The sequence below is a fragment of the Pectinophora gossypiella genome, chromosome 19 (assembly GCF_024362695.1).
Source record: "Pectinophora gossypiella chromosome 19, ilPecGoss1.1, whole genome shotgun sequence".
Classification (NCBI taxonomy): Eukaryota; Metazoa; Arthropoda; class Insecta; order Lepidoptera; family Gelechiidae; genus Pectinophora; species Pectinophora gossypiella.
The window spans coordinates 10,042,991-10,059,962 of NC_065422.1; the positions used below are offsets into that span (position 1 = coordinate 10,042,991).

General features: G+C 36.4%; 1 protein-coding gene across 1 annotated transcript in view; it reads right to left on the reverse strand.

The window, feature by feature from the left end:
- Positions 1–16,308, reverse strand: part of LOC126375657 (head-specific guanylate cyclase) — a 143,891-nt gene extending 127,583 nt beyond the window's left edge. The window contains exon 1 of the mRNA XM_050022707.1: positions 16,135–16,308. The gene's annotated coding sequence lies outside the window, so the exon portion shown is untranslated. The remainder of the gene's footprint in view (positions 1–16,134) is intronic.
- Positions 16,309–16,972: the final 664 nt, after the last annotated feature.

Here is a 16,972-nt window from a genome sequence, read left to right on the forward strand (position 1 = left end):
ATTATATTTAGAAAAGAAATGAATATTATAATTACTAAGTTTATACCGGAGGGAGTACCCCCTCCGGTTGATTGAGGGGAGGCTTGTACCCAGCAGTGGGACGTATATAGGCTGTTTATGTTATGTTAAGTTTATAAATATCAAAAGCGAGTCCGTGTATCTATCTGCTAGAAGAGTATTTCCGTCAAACTCCTCTAATGAGGCACTCGACAAGAGGGAAGACTAATTAAGCGCATTGAGGTCAAAACAGAGAGGCTTTACAACGGAAATAGGGTCAAAACAAGGCTATTATATAGCCTCAGTGAAACATGTGCTACGAATAGAAAAAAATGCTTTATAGCAAGAAACATTCCCGCTGACCTTTATACATTGACATTCAGAATTTACCTTTGAACAGAATTAAGAAAGTAATTCAACAAACATACATACATACATAAACTCACGCCTATTTCCCACCGGGGTAAGCAGAGACTATAGAATTCCATTTGCTTCGATCCTGACACACTTCTCTTGCTTCCTCCACATTCATCAATCGCTTCATACACGCACGCCGGTTCAGAGTAGATCGTATTGAACCTTTTCTAAGGACATCTCCAATTTGATCATCGTAAGTCCTTCTCGGTCTTCCGAAATTAATTCAACAAAAACTTTGTAAAAAAGGTTACTAAAAGATTCTTCTTCTATCGTGTGGGTTGTGAGGTGAATAACCAACCTCATCAACCCTGGTGTCAGGGTTATTGACTAAAAGATTAATGATAATTTAGAAGATATGAATGCAACTAATATTAGGCAGCAAAATTACTAAATTGTATAACAATAGTTTGTGTTTTTTAAAATAAAGTCTAGGGCCCTGCGCCGAGGTTTTTCTTGCAGCTTCTTTTCCCCAGCAAAAGCTGCTGAAAGCTGTGAAAAGCTGCAGTACTTTTAGGCGGATGGGACGTTCGTTACGTAAAAAATGACGATTCAAAGTGTAACTATATTTTTTAATTTGAATAAGTCGTAGTCTATGTGAGCCACTGTGGTCCTGTGTGTCACTGGCTAGCTTCTCAAACAGGAAGCGTCGGTTCGTATCCCAGTAACAGATTTGTACCTTGAAGTTATTCATTTATTTTTATATTTGGGGCGTCCATTTTTAGACGGTGCCCACATTGCCTCACCACATTGCTCTCAGAAGAAGGCAAGCCTTTTTGTGACTTGTTGTAGATTTCCTGCGAACGGCATTATCTACGTTCTTGGCCGATAACAAGTTACAACATACAGATGATTAATAATTATTAATTTTATATTATGCCAAATTAGGGTGACAGTCCACCCCCCTCAAAGACATACACAAAAAGCAGAAATATAAAAGACTACGATAAAACGTTTTGACTTCCTGACACAAAATATCAAAAGACTATCGCATAAAATCTGGGAACAGGTAAACGCAAAAGGAAAAGAAAATAAGTACGCTACAAATAGAACCGTACACACAATCAGTGTTCGGAATAAAACGGAGGAAATCTGACGCAAACGATAAACCATATGAAAGGCACAGAAGTGAAAACGGAACGTTACTTTATTGAAATAAATAAGAAAAAAGAAAGAGGACGTATTATTTTCAATAAAAATAAAGAGAAAATAAAAAAATGCTGATTAGTTATACACGTTAAGATCCACAATAATTAATAATTTGTTTGTGGTATTGAACTTATCAATTTATTATGGACCACATTAATGACAAAATACATCGCAAAATAGTTAAAGCGTCGAATAGATATATTTTATTTATTTCCCATTTTGATTAATTATTTTTAAATATATATTTATTTTTTAATATTTTCATTTTAATTTTATGTTTATTGATTAAAGGATTAGAAACGATTCAATTAAATACTTACAAGCACATGGTTCTAATGAAAATAATAAGACTAGCACATGAAATCTGGATTTGCTAAATAATGAATATGCAAGCAAATGAAATTCATATTTGCATTCGTGCAGTCATGAATTCGTAGCAAATTGAGTCGGAAGACAATTTGAAGTAGATTTACTAAAACTAAGATATTTAATGAAATGATATAATAGTCGGAGGTATAAAGTGAAAATGTAGGTTGATTGTATAATAATATTATAGTGCAGAGTGTGTAGTATAGTGTGTGAGTGTGGTTGTGTAAAATGTGTGTATGTGTGTAGTACAGTGTAAGTGTAGTGTAATAAACTGTTTCTGATTGAGTTGAGGTATATACGTTGTTTATGTAGTTAGTTAAATTGTTTAACGATTCACAATCCTCTAAGGGTTTTGAGTGTGACGTGATTGAAGATAGGTACTTCTATATCCTCATGGAGTGTGACCGCAACGAGGGCGAAAGAGTTACGTTTTTTCTGCAGAATAATTATTTAATAAACAATTTTGGTCTCTGTAATAGAATTCTAGCTTTCCCAACGTATGTGGAAGCTAGAGGTCTATTCAGAGTCGTTCAGAAGGGCGTAGAACGTAGATCATAAGTAGAATTTTTTCAACAGTTTTTTTTTTTAATTAAATTAAAATAATAATAAAAAGATTCACCCGGATGTAAGGTTTACTGCAATAGGACATCGGAACGCCACAGAAAACATCCCCCGGCAAATTACGTAAAGCAATTTACGCGGAATGAACTTTCATTTGCGTTAAGCTGGGTAAAAAAATTAAAGAATCCGGGCAGAAATTCCGGCGATCTCCGGATATTTTACGACTAACCCGGATGTGCGGCTTACTCTAAAATATGTTTGGATGCCCGGGAAAAACAGGCCATACCCGGATTAGTGTTTACTTCCCACTTTTGCGATACAATTTTTTATGATTTGATGACCCGGATAAGATGGGTTTGCGAAAGCCTCGTGCCTTCTCCTTTATTGTAGATTCGTTAAAGCTTTCATCATAACTTTTACGACAAGGTTCTATTATTAAAATTGCTTTACTCTGTGCTACTACTAACTATAATTATAAAGTTGAAAGTACCTATTTACAAAATTGTTTAAGTTTTAAGTAGCCTGACTTATTTCGTAAATATATGAGGGGACGAAATAAAAATTACTACAGCAGATTAGTGTGCTGGGTAATCGACTGCATATATATAATAATCGATTATTTTCTAAGCCCCTAAATAATGTAGAATAATCGATTAATCGATTATTAGGCAACACTGCAGTGGGCAAGTTGCAATCATACGTTGAGTACTTACCTAATAATAATTATTTTAATGGATGCTTTATGTCCAAATAATAAAATAGAAAAATAGAAGGAAAGGGAAGAAGAGGAAGACCTAGAAGAGCTTACATGGAAATAAATAAATTTAAGAGAATGCGAACGCCATGTCTTCTTAAGAAGTCAAAGAATTGATCTTTGATAGACAAGAACGGAAAATGCTACAGCGCCAAGTGCGTGTCTCTTAAATTGATGATGATCTTATTAATAGTTATTAAAAAAAAAATCAATCGACTCTTTTAAATAGCTAGTTATACCAAAGAAATCTTAAAGCAAACCAAACAACTAACACTCTGAAACACTTAAATCTCTTGGAACTGTTGCCAACAACCATTAAATACAAGTTACTGACATCAAACAAGTCATTATTTCCCTGATTGATACGTAAACATAAACAACCTTAATTCTGTGTTTCGTATATCGCTACGTAATCGGAAACTAAAATGGATTACGTAATATCTGTATTCTCTCATTATATTATATAATAATAATAAACAAGTTTATTTAGGGTTGGTAGGTTCTAGGTTTAATACATGGAATTCTATAGTCTCTGCTTACCCCGGTGGGAAATAGGCGTGAGTTTATGTATGTATGTATGTATGTAAGTTTATTTAGGTAAAACCCACGACCGGTGTAACCTATCATAATATAATACTTGTACCTATCTGAATCTGTGTGTATGTGTCACTATATTAAGTGTATATGTGTAAGTGTGTGTGTGTGTGTGTGTGTGTGTGTGTGGGTGGGTGCGTGCGTGCGTGCGTGTGTGCGTGCATACGTGCGTGTTTGCGTGCAGGCGTGCGTGCGTGCATGCGTGCATACGTGCGTGCGTGTGTGTGTCTGTGAGTTGGCCTTTGATAGACAAGAATGGAGAATGCTACTAGGAGCGTGGCTCTTAAATTAGTGATGTGCATATCTGTCGCTACTAATAAGAGAGTTACTCGGGCAAAACGTTATGGCTTTAATGTAGCTGAGCGCCACGGCGACAGCGCAACTCACTGTGTGGCATTTCTTTGTCTACACTTCTGCAGTGCCCCACAATTTAACAATTATAATTATATAAATAAGTACTGATTATGTAAGTCACGGTAGTCCCGTGGTTTAGAGTTATTACCCTTGTCGCCCTTATTATGACACCCGGGCACAACACAACACATTATTATTCTGATCAAAATAAAGAGAAGCAATATAGGTAGCAGCATAATTCTATACATATCTGATCCAAATATAAAGCAACAATTATTTTTATAAAATTTTATATACATATTTATTTATGTACCCGAGCACACAAAATAGGTAATCACGTTCAAATATTGTATTTTTTTTTGGGTACCTAGCCTGGAAAATCCCTCATTGAAACATAAAAGACTTCCAGGTGAAAGCAAAAATAGCACCTATCCTTTTAATTTCCAGCATTTCAGATGTTCTCAAACACTAAAGTAACTTTCTCCGGGGTCCTCCAGGGCGCTGATGTTAGTCAAAGACGGTCGCGGTGGGTCAACAAACAATCGTGTGTTTCAGGGGCATGTCCTAAATAAGTTGCAATAGCTTAAGTGCTCATTGCTAACAAATTTAAATAAAATATATATATTTTTTTCTTATTATTTTTTTTTATTGTTTTAGCCTAACGAAATCGGATGCTTGACAATGTATGAAATTGAAATAAGTTAACGAAATGACACGTCATTTGCTTAAATCAGTATCATACATTTTCTTTGGCTTAATGCCGTTTCTATTTTTTTTAAATTAAGCGTTTAAGCGCTATTGCCACTTAAGCGCTTAAACTGTTTTTACGACACATTCGTGAATATTAGTGGCTTCTCTTCTTCTAGTCTTATATGCCTTTTGTTCCCTGCCAGCTCAGCATAAAAGCAAACTGTTTATACAAGCAGCACTTATATTTAGTTCGCAGCAGCAATAATGCTGTTCTCGTTGCGAGTAATTGTAAATATACCAGAATAATAAACTCGAATCGAAATCGCAGACCGAGCAAATCACATAACGGTTTCGCTACTGATACGTATTCATTGCGGAATAATGATTCTATAAATGTTGTGAATCGAAAATGTTTGTGACAGTTTTTAATAAAGGTCCATAAATAACCTACAGCTATATCGTGGGCAGCTGTTTCCTTTCATTAACCAAACATACTTATAATACAAAGTATTATGAAATGGGTACACAATTATATATAAACCCACGCGTGTAATCCGTTTAGAGGCGGGCCCCTCAAGCATTCGGAAGCCAATGGAAGATTTCCTTTTTTAAAATTAAATAATAAAAATAGTACATTATGAATTTGTTAGATGACGCTTAACCAACTAGGTACGGTCACGAGTACTAATATGTATACACTTTGAAACCATGTCACATTAACTTTTTTGACAAATTGAACCGTAAGCCTCATTAAATGTCAAATATGGTGGTGCGACAGAGTTCTAAAGTGGGTACCTGCATGATATTGCTCATGACTGTACGTTACTGAGCCATTATAAAGATGCCACAAACTAATACGATAGTGATGTCTTTATTCTTTGTTTTTTTTTTTTCAGAATATAATCATGGTTTCGGTTGATTGATGGGAGGCCTGTGCCCAACAGTGGGACGTATATTGGCTGTTTATGTTACGTAATCATTATGACATGTACGTTTCGTTATAAGATGAGAAAAATATAATACAATACTATTCAAGAACTCTTTATTGCTCATATAAACACAACACTAAAAACAATTACAAAAGTGACAAGAGAAGCACAATCGGCGACCGTATTGCTAAATAGCAATTTCTTCCAGGCTACCTTAGGGTGAAAGAACTGAAATTACATCGAAGAGAACCAGATAAAATATAACGTTCCGTTCCTTGCAGTAACCTATCAAGTTCAGCGCCATCTATCCTGCAGCTAAGAAAAAAAACCCTATTTGCAGCCAGTTTTGATACAAGATGGATATGACACGACGCCGTGATAGCAGTTGATAAGCTATTCGAACTAATGTTTGGAACGTAGATAATTGATATCACGTGATTTCCAGGCTATGTGCCTGATTATGGCAATCATCATCTCAGGCCTTTACATCTTTATCAGATGTTTCAAATAGCGTTTCAGTGGCAGCTTTTAAAATGGCTGTAAAGTCCGATGCGAGAGCGACAGTAGCGGCCGCACGACTGACATTGTAGTTGAGGGTTAATCATTATGGCAATAGGCTCGCAAATATTACATGGGATTTAGACATAGCTAGCGAGGAGTGGAATATACTTACTATACATCTTTGCCTACCTGACGCTAATTGTGATTGGCGATCGCTTCGCAATAACCAAAGCGCGACGTAAATTTATTCGTAAGATAATGGGACAAAACGGTCCCACCCTCTAACAGATTTCAGACTTCATATCAACAACACGATGCTAACCATTACGTCAACAATATATCAACGAAGCAGACTGATTGAACCAGTGGTGCTGTAATAAACCTGCTGAGTTGCGCGTTTTAAATTGCACTCTGTCGGGATATTTCACGCCATACTGCGACGACGTACTGCACTGGAAAATTATACGTCAGTCACCTAATATAGGTACTATAACACCTCTCATCAAAAGCATGGTATAAGGAGACCTAAAAAGAATAAGGGCCTCCGTGGTACAGTGGTTGAGCGTGGGACTCACGACCCGGAGGTCCCGGGTTCGAATCCCGGTGGGGACATATCACAAAAATCACTTTGTGATCCCTAGTTTGGTTAGGACATTACAGGCTCATCACCTGATTGTCCAATAGGATGATCTGTGCTTCGGAAGGCACGTTAAGCCGTTGGTCCCGGTTACTACTTACTGATGTAAGTAAGTAGTCGTTACATGAGCCATGTCAGGGGCCTTTGGCGGCTCAATAATAACCTTGACACCAGAAGAAGAAGAAGTAGACCTGGCGGGCTAAAATGGCCACTTCGAATCAATTCAACTGAGAAAGCAATATTGCTATTTGACATTTGATTGCACATCTTTCGAAATGATTAAATAATATAACATTATCCTATAAACATAAGACTATATCTCAATTGGGCTAGTCCTCTATCGTCTGCCTAGCGTCATCCCCTGTTGTCCCGGAATTTGGAACATTAGAATTCCGAATTAAATATTGTACAATTATACTTTTTTGACGAAGCTTATGGTGGATGCCTAGTCTTTTTTTTACTATTAAAAAATAATGTTCATGTCATCAATAAAAATTGTTTTAAATAAGTATTTAATATTATTCTGATAATCCTAACGGACCAATTACTTACATTAATTTAGCAGTTTTCACTAACACAATAGGCTCGACCATTAACATAAATAGCCTATATACGTCCCACTGTTGGGCACAGGCCTCCTCTCAATCAACCGGAGAGGGTTACCATTATATACGGCGACCATTATATATTTTTATTTATTTTATTTTAAACAGTGATTCGGCTCACCATCTATCACCTTGGTCAAACTGAAAGCTCGGCCTACCCTATCGGGGATAGAGGCGTTATGTTATGTTACGATCGTTACGTTACGTTACGTTATGTTATGTTATAAATCAATGAATCTTGGTCTTCAAGCCCCGTTAACCAGAACTTTTAAAGAATACAACTCTTTTTGTAACAAAATCTTAGATCTTGATGTGTTCCATGATCCGCTGCTGAATTATATATTCAAAATAAAAAAAAATTGATTATTTAAAGCTCAACAGATATTAATTACTTACCTATATTTTACTTTTTTACATATACTTATATCTTTCTAATTTCTAATTTTTAAGTTTGATGTGTAATTTTAATTTTACTTTATTTTTAAATACTTAAGTACCCTTAATTGTATAAGTTATGTACGCCGTAATTGTCATATATATTAGTCACAATACCGTAACCTTATAAATGTAAAATGTTTTAATAATGTGATATGGTTGTACTTTATAAATAAATAATAAATAAATGAACAGACATTTGGGATGGCATCCTTTCTAACTCGACGACTATATTTAAATGGGTGACGAGCTGATCACTTTATTGTATACATCTTAGGTCGTTGTATCAAGTCTCTCCAAGTTGTGTGCTAGTTGTGTTTCTGCCCTGTCTGTTGGGGATACTGGGCATGAATTTATGTATGAATGTACGCATCTACTCAACTGAACTAGTCTAGATGCTCGTGTCTGCCGTATAGACGTTACTATAAACACACAGAAGGTCGTATTATACATTACACACGTGTGGGTGAGTGTGTGTGTGTGTGTATAATGTGGTGGGTGTGTGTATCTCTTGGAGTTTCAAACCGCTTGGGAAGTGAAGCCATTTCGTAATTTATTTTCCGTGGCGCTTTTTTATTATTAAAATTAACCGTTAGAACATTATCTGCGTCTATTTTTTTCTTTGTAGGTATCTTCCTTCGGTGCACGTACGTGAAACTATTGAATGAAGCAATACAGTTATGTCAGGATCGAACCAAAAGGAATTCCATGCGTTTGCTTACCCCAGTGAGCCATAATTTATGTAACTCACAAGTACCAACTTATTAGAAAACGAAGACTAAAACTAATAAATAAATTAAGTATAAAAGTAAATAAATAAAAATAATTTTTAAGTAAGATTTAAAATATTTTAATGGTAACTAATTGACAAGTCATAATAACTCTATGCAGAATCTGCGACACTAGCGCCGCGGCAGCTAGTTTTTTTTTTAATTAACTTATAGACAAAAACATAGTTTAGAACCAGTATCCTTGAATAATGATTTTCTGGAGAACGTCGGTGGTCTTATATGTTTTAAATCAAGATAACGTTAACCTTATCTTAATGTGTTTGATACACATTAATGCGGAAAAGAAAAAGGTGGAAAGGAAGAATACTAACCACTTGCGCTGTCCCCATACACCTGAAAATAGTCCAGCTCAAAGAAAAAGGGAAACACTCACGTGATCAGCTTCTCTGTCCTTCTCAGTGGGTAGGCCCGCTACAAGGTGGACTGACGATCTGGTGAAGGTCGCGGGAAGCCGCTGGATGCGGGCAGCGCAGGACCGATCGTCGTGGAGATCCTTGGGGGAGGCCTATGCCCAGCAGTGGGCGTCATACGGCTGATGATGATTGTTAAATTGGTAAGTACAGTGATGTACAGTCATGAGCAATGTAATGTACCCACTTTAGGACTCTGTCGCACTAACATATTTGACATTTAGTAAGACTTACAGTTCAATTTGTCAAAAAAGTTAATGTGACATGGTACCAAAGTGTATACATATTAATGATCGTGACCGTGCAGATCTTTCGTGGGGATTATATTTTAAACCTGGTACTTGGGCATTCTATGACTTCCTTATAAGACACGACGTTCACCTTCTCTTTTTAGTCTTCCACACATACTCTCTTACCTTCTATTGGCATTTGATAGACAAGGCTGGAAAATGCTACTCCGACAAGAGCATAGCTCTGAAATTAATGATAATCATCTCCCCAGCATTATTCCGTTTTCCACAAGGTCTGCTTACCTAACCTGAAGATTCGACAGGTCCAGTTTTTTACTGAAGCGACTGCCTGTCTGACCTTCCAACCTGCGATGGAAAAACCAGCCCAATACTGCAGGTTACTGCTGGTCGTGTTATATCAGGAGGTGAAGGTTTTGGCGGGAAGAAGAGAGGAATGGCGATTACTCTACCGACAAGAGCGCAGCTCTTAAATAAAGAGAGAGACTGCAGGTTAGGTCACATAATAATCAATAGCGGCCAACAGCGGCGGTAAGTGGTCTAAAATTAATGACGATGAATGTTTTAAATCAATTAAAAACAATTCCAGCGCACAAAATAGTCTATCTATAAGTCGATCGCTTTACCATACAAGACAATCACATTATGCAATGGTAGTTAACGCTATTAATATTCAAGCAGCGTTCAATGTATAGCTCTCCATGCTAGATATTCTAACTGATAGTACGCTAAGTAACTCATACATTTTTAATTCACCTTCATACAATGTCACGCCAGTAACCCCTAACGAGGTGGGCAGAGCCACAAGTCACCGAAAGACAATTTTTAATTACTCTTCTTATATCATCTTAACACCCTCCGTGGTCTAGTGGTAAGAGCGTTAGGCTCACGATCTGGAGGTCCGGGTTCGATTCCCGATGGGAACATTGTCGAAATCACTTTGTGAGACTGTCCTTTGTTTGGTAAGGACTTTTGAGGCTTGAATCACCTGATTGTCCGAAAAAGTAAGTTGATTCCGTGCTTCGGAGGGCACGTTAGGCCGTTGGTTCCGGATATTAGCCGTAAAAACACCTCGACCAACCCGCAGTGGAGCAGCGTGGTGGAGTATGCTCCATACCCTCTCCGGTTGATTGAGAGGAGGCCTGTGCCCAGCAGAGGGACGTATATAGGCTAATTAAAAAAAATATATCATGTAGGTTGTGAGGTGGAGTACCAACCTCATTAACCCAGGTGACTTGGCTCACTTACATGACATGGCATGTAATTACTAAAAGTACAATTATTAAAAGTGGCCAGCCCAACATTCATTTAAATATCCCACATATTACATAGTATAGAACAAAGAATTATACTGCGTATAGAACGGTCATCCTCCTCCCCGCGCCAATTCGTATCGGGCGTCAAGCTGAATTTACCTCACCCCCTCTTGGTCTTTCTTTACTTACAGGATGGAACTAATTTAATTTACCTACTAAGTTGAAAATCTCTATGTTTCAAACTGATTTCGTAGCATCTTTTCAACGTTCTCCAAAAATCATTATTCAAGGAAACTGGTTCTAAACTATGTATTTGTCTACAATTTCTGATGTGACACTGGACACCCTCAGGCCTGTTGTCTTAAATCTTTGTACCGGGTTTGAAACTTTTGCACTCCTTATTTGTCTGACAAAGTAGTTAATATCATCTGAGGAAAACGTACAATAAAACATGATAAAAAATAAGTAAGTCGTAGTCTTTACAGGGCTGTTAAAAAGACCATATTGAAGCAACATCTAAAAAGCAATATTTCTATTTGAAATTTGTGTGCATTGCGCACTTACTTTTGTATGCACAAAAATGTCAGAATCAGAATCGGAATTAGAATCTTAGTACCCACACTTTATCGATCGCCGCCTATAATCGTGCAATTAACCTTTTATGAACTCATTGAAATTGTCATGTCGGGCATGTCGTAAAAACCGACAGAGGGATTGCGTCCTCTAACATGATGGACTAATGTTATGGGCGATAGGCTGATCCCTTATCACCATAAGGTTCATCATATCCATCTTAGGACTTCGTATCAACAGTGGCTGCAAGTTGTCTTTGATTACTTGTGGCTCTGCCCACCCCATTTGGGATTACGGGCGTGAGTTTATGTATGTATATATGTATGAAATTGTACTGTATTCATGTGTTTTGTCTGATTGTTGAAATTTTAGTTCTGTGCAATAAAGTATATTTGATTTGATTTGATTTGATTGATGCAAGTCCGGTACCGGGATTCGAAACGGCTGCGCTCCCTGATTGAAAACCATGACGGTATACCACAAGATCACAGTGGCTGTACACGAATCCACTTCAATAAATAGGGTTGTAATACCTACTACAAAGTAGGGTCATTACGACTGACCGAAATTGGATCCGACATTTACCTCCGTTTGTTTTCCGACCGAAGTTCGTAATTAAATGTAAACTGGCCTTTAGTTTTATGAAAATAACAGGTCATTTACAAACATAGTTTCGCTAACACGCGAATTGGTCACGCCAATGTATTATGTTTATATAAATTCAACTCTTACATACATACATACATACATAAACTCACGCCTATTTCCCACCGGGGTAAGCAGAGACTATAGAATTCCATTTGCTTCGATCCTGACACACTTCTCTTGCTTCCTCCACATTCATCAATCGCTTCATACACGCACGCCGGTTCAGAGTAGATCGTATTGAACCTTTTCTAAGGACATCTCCAATTTGGTCATCGTAAGTCCTTCTCGGTCTTCCTCTGCCAGCCCTACCATCAACTTTCGCTTTATATACCGCTTTCTTACAAAGTAAAAAGGGGTAAATGAAGTTTTGATAGTTATAAGACACGACAAAAAGTGAGCATAGTAATCTTTTTACACAATAAAAACAATCATACAGACTTAAACACTCTCATCATCAGACAGAAATACATAGGAGGACTACGAAAGGTACAAGAAGAAAATGGAAGGGCTTTCGAAAGAAAGAGAAAGAAAATACGGAAGTTTGAAGAAGAGACCTGGTGGTACTCTGAAAAAGACTATAAACGAAGTGACTATGACCCAAAACAGTGTTATTTCATAGTATCAACTCCCTAGCATTATCAAAAAATCAAATATAGGTACTTTATTGCACAGAACTACATTTAAACAATCAGACATAACACATGAATACAGTACAATACACACAGTATATACAGTGCATTATCCCGCTTTTTCACTAAGTCTGCTAACCTAACCTGAAGATTTGACAAGTCCGATTGGACTGTATTACTCAAGCCTATCTGACCTTTCACCTCGAAAGAAAATCCAACTCACAGGTTAGGTCACTACTTCCAAAAACGCATTTCAAACAATCTGTCGGATAAGTTTCATGTAACAGTACCTACTACTGCTATCTGCCCGATAAGTTCTAAATAGACCAAGGGGAACTTTTGTCAAATGGTGAAGGGTCAGTGGTGGAGTATGCTCCCCACTCCCTAGGGTTGACCGAGGGGAGGCCTGTGCCCGGCAGTGTGATGTATATAGGCTGTTTATGTTCTCATTTTTACGTTCAATTCCATTGGAATTTCTCGACAATATTGCTTGAAATACCACTTTCCGTATATCCCGGATATTCTAAGGGTGTTGGTCTATACGCGAGTTCATAAAATTCCTCCGATGCTTTGTACCGTCCCGGTCCAATACCTCTTAAGCCCCAAGGGATGTATAAAATATTTCTTCGTAACACTACTGTGTGTAGCACACTTCAGTGTGCGAGAGTCTTTTCACGTTAAATTATGTGCTTGGGTCTAAAAAGGGCGAGATTTTAAAAATGATTTATGTCCATTTAACCGACTTCACAAAAGAATGAGGTTTTTAGCTTTAAAGCTTGATGCACACTGAGCTAAAAAGTGAAACAAGTGTTTTATACAAAATCTCTTTTAATGCATCAAATAGATGGTTTTATAGCTCCTTTTAAATTTAATCCACATTACCTAAATAGTTTCCAACTAGTCTACAGTTTCTTTTTACTAAACGTCAAAACACAATTACTATAGAATTTTAATGAAAAAGCACACTGTAACGTCATAGAAAAACGTGATAAAATATCGAACTTATTACGTTATTCTTGATTAAAATTCATAAACAAGTAAAATAGAAAATATTTTTCGTCAGTTTTAGATTTGTCTATTTAGTTGATTTCATAATTTATCTTGAACCTAGTACACTCGTTCACTTCTTCCGAAAACTTCTAGACATGATAGGTTATGTAACTTCTGCGGCCTGGCAACTTGCAAACTACCTATAACTAATAACGCTTATGAGAGACTGGAATTACGAGTACTTACCACCCGATATATTAATTAAGTTACCTAAAGACAAAACAACTGACCTACTTATTGACATAAACGATGTAAACTGACCTTAAAGTATTTCATCTTTGTTCTGAAGATATGTACAGTGTTGTGTGAAGACTAAAAGATAAAGTAAATTTCAATTATAGTCACGTAACGAAAGAAGTTCTGCGAATGCGGCGCTACTGTCGCAGATTCTGCAAAGCATTATTATAACTTGTCAATTAGTTTCATCAAAATCCATCGTCTTCTTTCTTGGCTACTAAGTCTACGTTTTATAATTACACTCTACATATCTTCAGAACAAAGATTCAAATTCTTTAAGGTCAGTTTACATTTTTTATGTTAATAAGTAGGTCAGTTGGTCTGTCTTTAGGTAACTTAATATATCGGGTAGTAAGTAATTTCAGGTCTTCAAGCCATACGTTGTAATAACACAGATTAAGTTTAATCTGAATTGCATTGAAATATTGTAGCAGTACTAAAGTGAATTCGATTTGATTTTGATTGAAGTAAAGGAAAATTCAAATATTATTTTTTATGTTATACTTACTCTTGAAAACAAATTCAAAATGTATGCTTGACACTGTGTTGGACCTAGTTATGTTCTTGACGTTAAAAAACCCTTTAATACTCTTGAGGAAGACCTATAGAATTCTATACTTCCTCAAGGTGATATTCTAGGCCCGACATCATTCCTATTATAAGATCCACCAAGCCGACAATATACCAACTGTCGAAGTCTTCTCCTGCAGAGTGTGTGGTAGAATTTGCCGCTACAAAATTGGCTTGCACAGCCATAAAAAAAATGACTCTGCGACAATGATAGTCATGATTCGTCTGAAACAGACGTATGAGGCCTATGATGAAGAAAAACAAAACCACAGATCTACTGCCGAAGAAACTAAGTTCAGTTAGTTATAAAGTCGCCAGAGACTTAGTTATTCTTGTAGTAGAAAATAATCTTCTTGTCAAGATCTTCGAAGTAGATGAGATGACGCAAAGTCTTGAGGGTCACATCTTGCTAGAACACTGCAACACGCTGGGTGGTGAGGATATGATATCCCGACGTGCCGGCAGAGTAGGGGAATGATTGGTAATAACGATGATAAATTAGAAGCAAACAGGAATATATACAGTTTATTAAAAGCACTTCACAAACAGTATAGGAATATACATAGTTCACAATATACACACTTCACGAAAAAATCAAGAATTAGAGGGCACGGCCCTAAACAGTATAATATACTTGTGTTGTTTTTATGAAGGTCGGGGATGCAGTGAGTCAGTGTATGGAATGAGAATTTCGTAATTTAAAATGATGACGGTCAGAACGAAAGGCCAGTATGTGCAGAGTTTGTATTCTGCTACAACACCATAGCAGCGCCACCACAGACGCACCATCAACAAAATGTATGCAGATGACACATAGCTGGTTAGCTAAGTTTCAATCGATTTCACAAAGTGACAGTATTAAAATGTCTGTAGCATTATCCCGTGTTCCACTGGGTCCGCTTACCTATCCTGAAGATTTGCCAGATCCAGTTTACATTTAGTTAATATATAAATCCCAAATATTTTTGTAACTTGGCTAAAAGTCTTATTGGTTGCACAACCAACAAGAGATGAGGTAGCATTAATAAAAGCATACATCTATCGTATCCTAGTACGACAGGGTCCTTACTTATACCTATATATAAGTTAGATAGCACTTGAGCTTAATTTGTCATCCTGTCGGTGGTCATTCGTCGCTTGGCAGACTATTGCTACGTGTCCAACATTTCTGGGGTAAAACAGACAGACCACAAAATACCTACAGGCTTTATAGATTACGCTGTTTTTGTGATAAAATATACACAGAGGAATTGTTGGGGTTTAAACGTTTTCTACTAAAAATCCGTAACCAGTAATCCCCAAAAGGAAGCAAAGCCACCAAATAATCAGAGGAAATCTTGCAGCCACTTTTGATACGAATTACTAACATGTTTTTTTTTTCTTTTTTTACATGTACGTATAAAACACGCGACGTGAAGAACTGTGTCTTTGATGTTTTATTATTTTAATTTAATTTCGTATCAAGTATACGAAAATGCGTTATTTAGGAAGATACTTCGTTATTTTACGCTTTACAGGAGACATTTTATTAACAAATTTACAAAACATAATTAATTTACCGTATGAAAAAACATGAACGAAAATTAACACTGACCTAATTACACAAAACAATAAATAAACACTGAACAACAGACTAAAAAAATTAAAAAAAAAAAAAAGAAAAGATCAACAATTAAAATAAAATGCGATCCAATTTACAAGAATAAATCCAATTACAACTAAAACTCACGAACCTTGATCGAGCAACTTTTCACGAAGCCACACAAAAGTTTTTACACACACTAATTAAAACTTTAGGATTAAGAATTAATTTTACACACTCGAATTAATATTTACACGGGTCTTTTATGTGTATAATTTCATACGATCGCGTTAATTCGTAGACGCGGGAAGGCGTAGCGGTCCGCCGATGGTCTACGCGATACTGATGCTACGAAAGCCTAAGTGCTACGTCACTGCGCGCGCTTAGGCTAGAAATAAATCGTGCGATTTATGACGCGATTTTTTTAATCGCAATTATTAGTCGCAGTGATGACTAATTTTTGGGAATAAAAATAATGTAATTAATTTCTGGAAGCGGGCATTAAAATTGAACTGTTCTAAGTAAAAATGTTTAAGGATATAATTTTCTTTGATAGAGTGTCTTTTCCGTAGCAATGTCAATTGTGTACATATATACACATTACTAATAAATCTACTGGAGATAATACATTTATGTTTAGTTATTGGTTTTCGGATTACAATACAATCTTTACTTAATTGCAACATAATAAGAAAAAGTTATAATAAATACTCATCTATAGGTAATTAGCGGTCTTAGAATTAAAAGAGAATTATTTTTAAATATAACTTAGAAAAGGGCGACTGATTTAAGTACTATCAATAAGTATTATAGATAGAGAAAAGAGTCTTCGCCTACTTAAAGATAGTATGATCGATTTTTGACCAGTTCGGGTTTCTTTTTTCAAAAACAACTGTCTATCTACCTGAGCCATCTACAGAATTACAGGTTAAGTCAAAACCTCCGAAAACATATTTCGGTCGCATGTGAAATGTGTTTTTAATACTTTG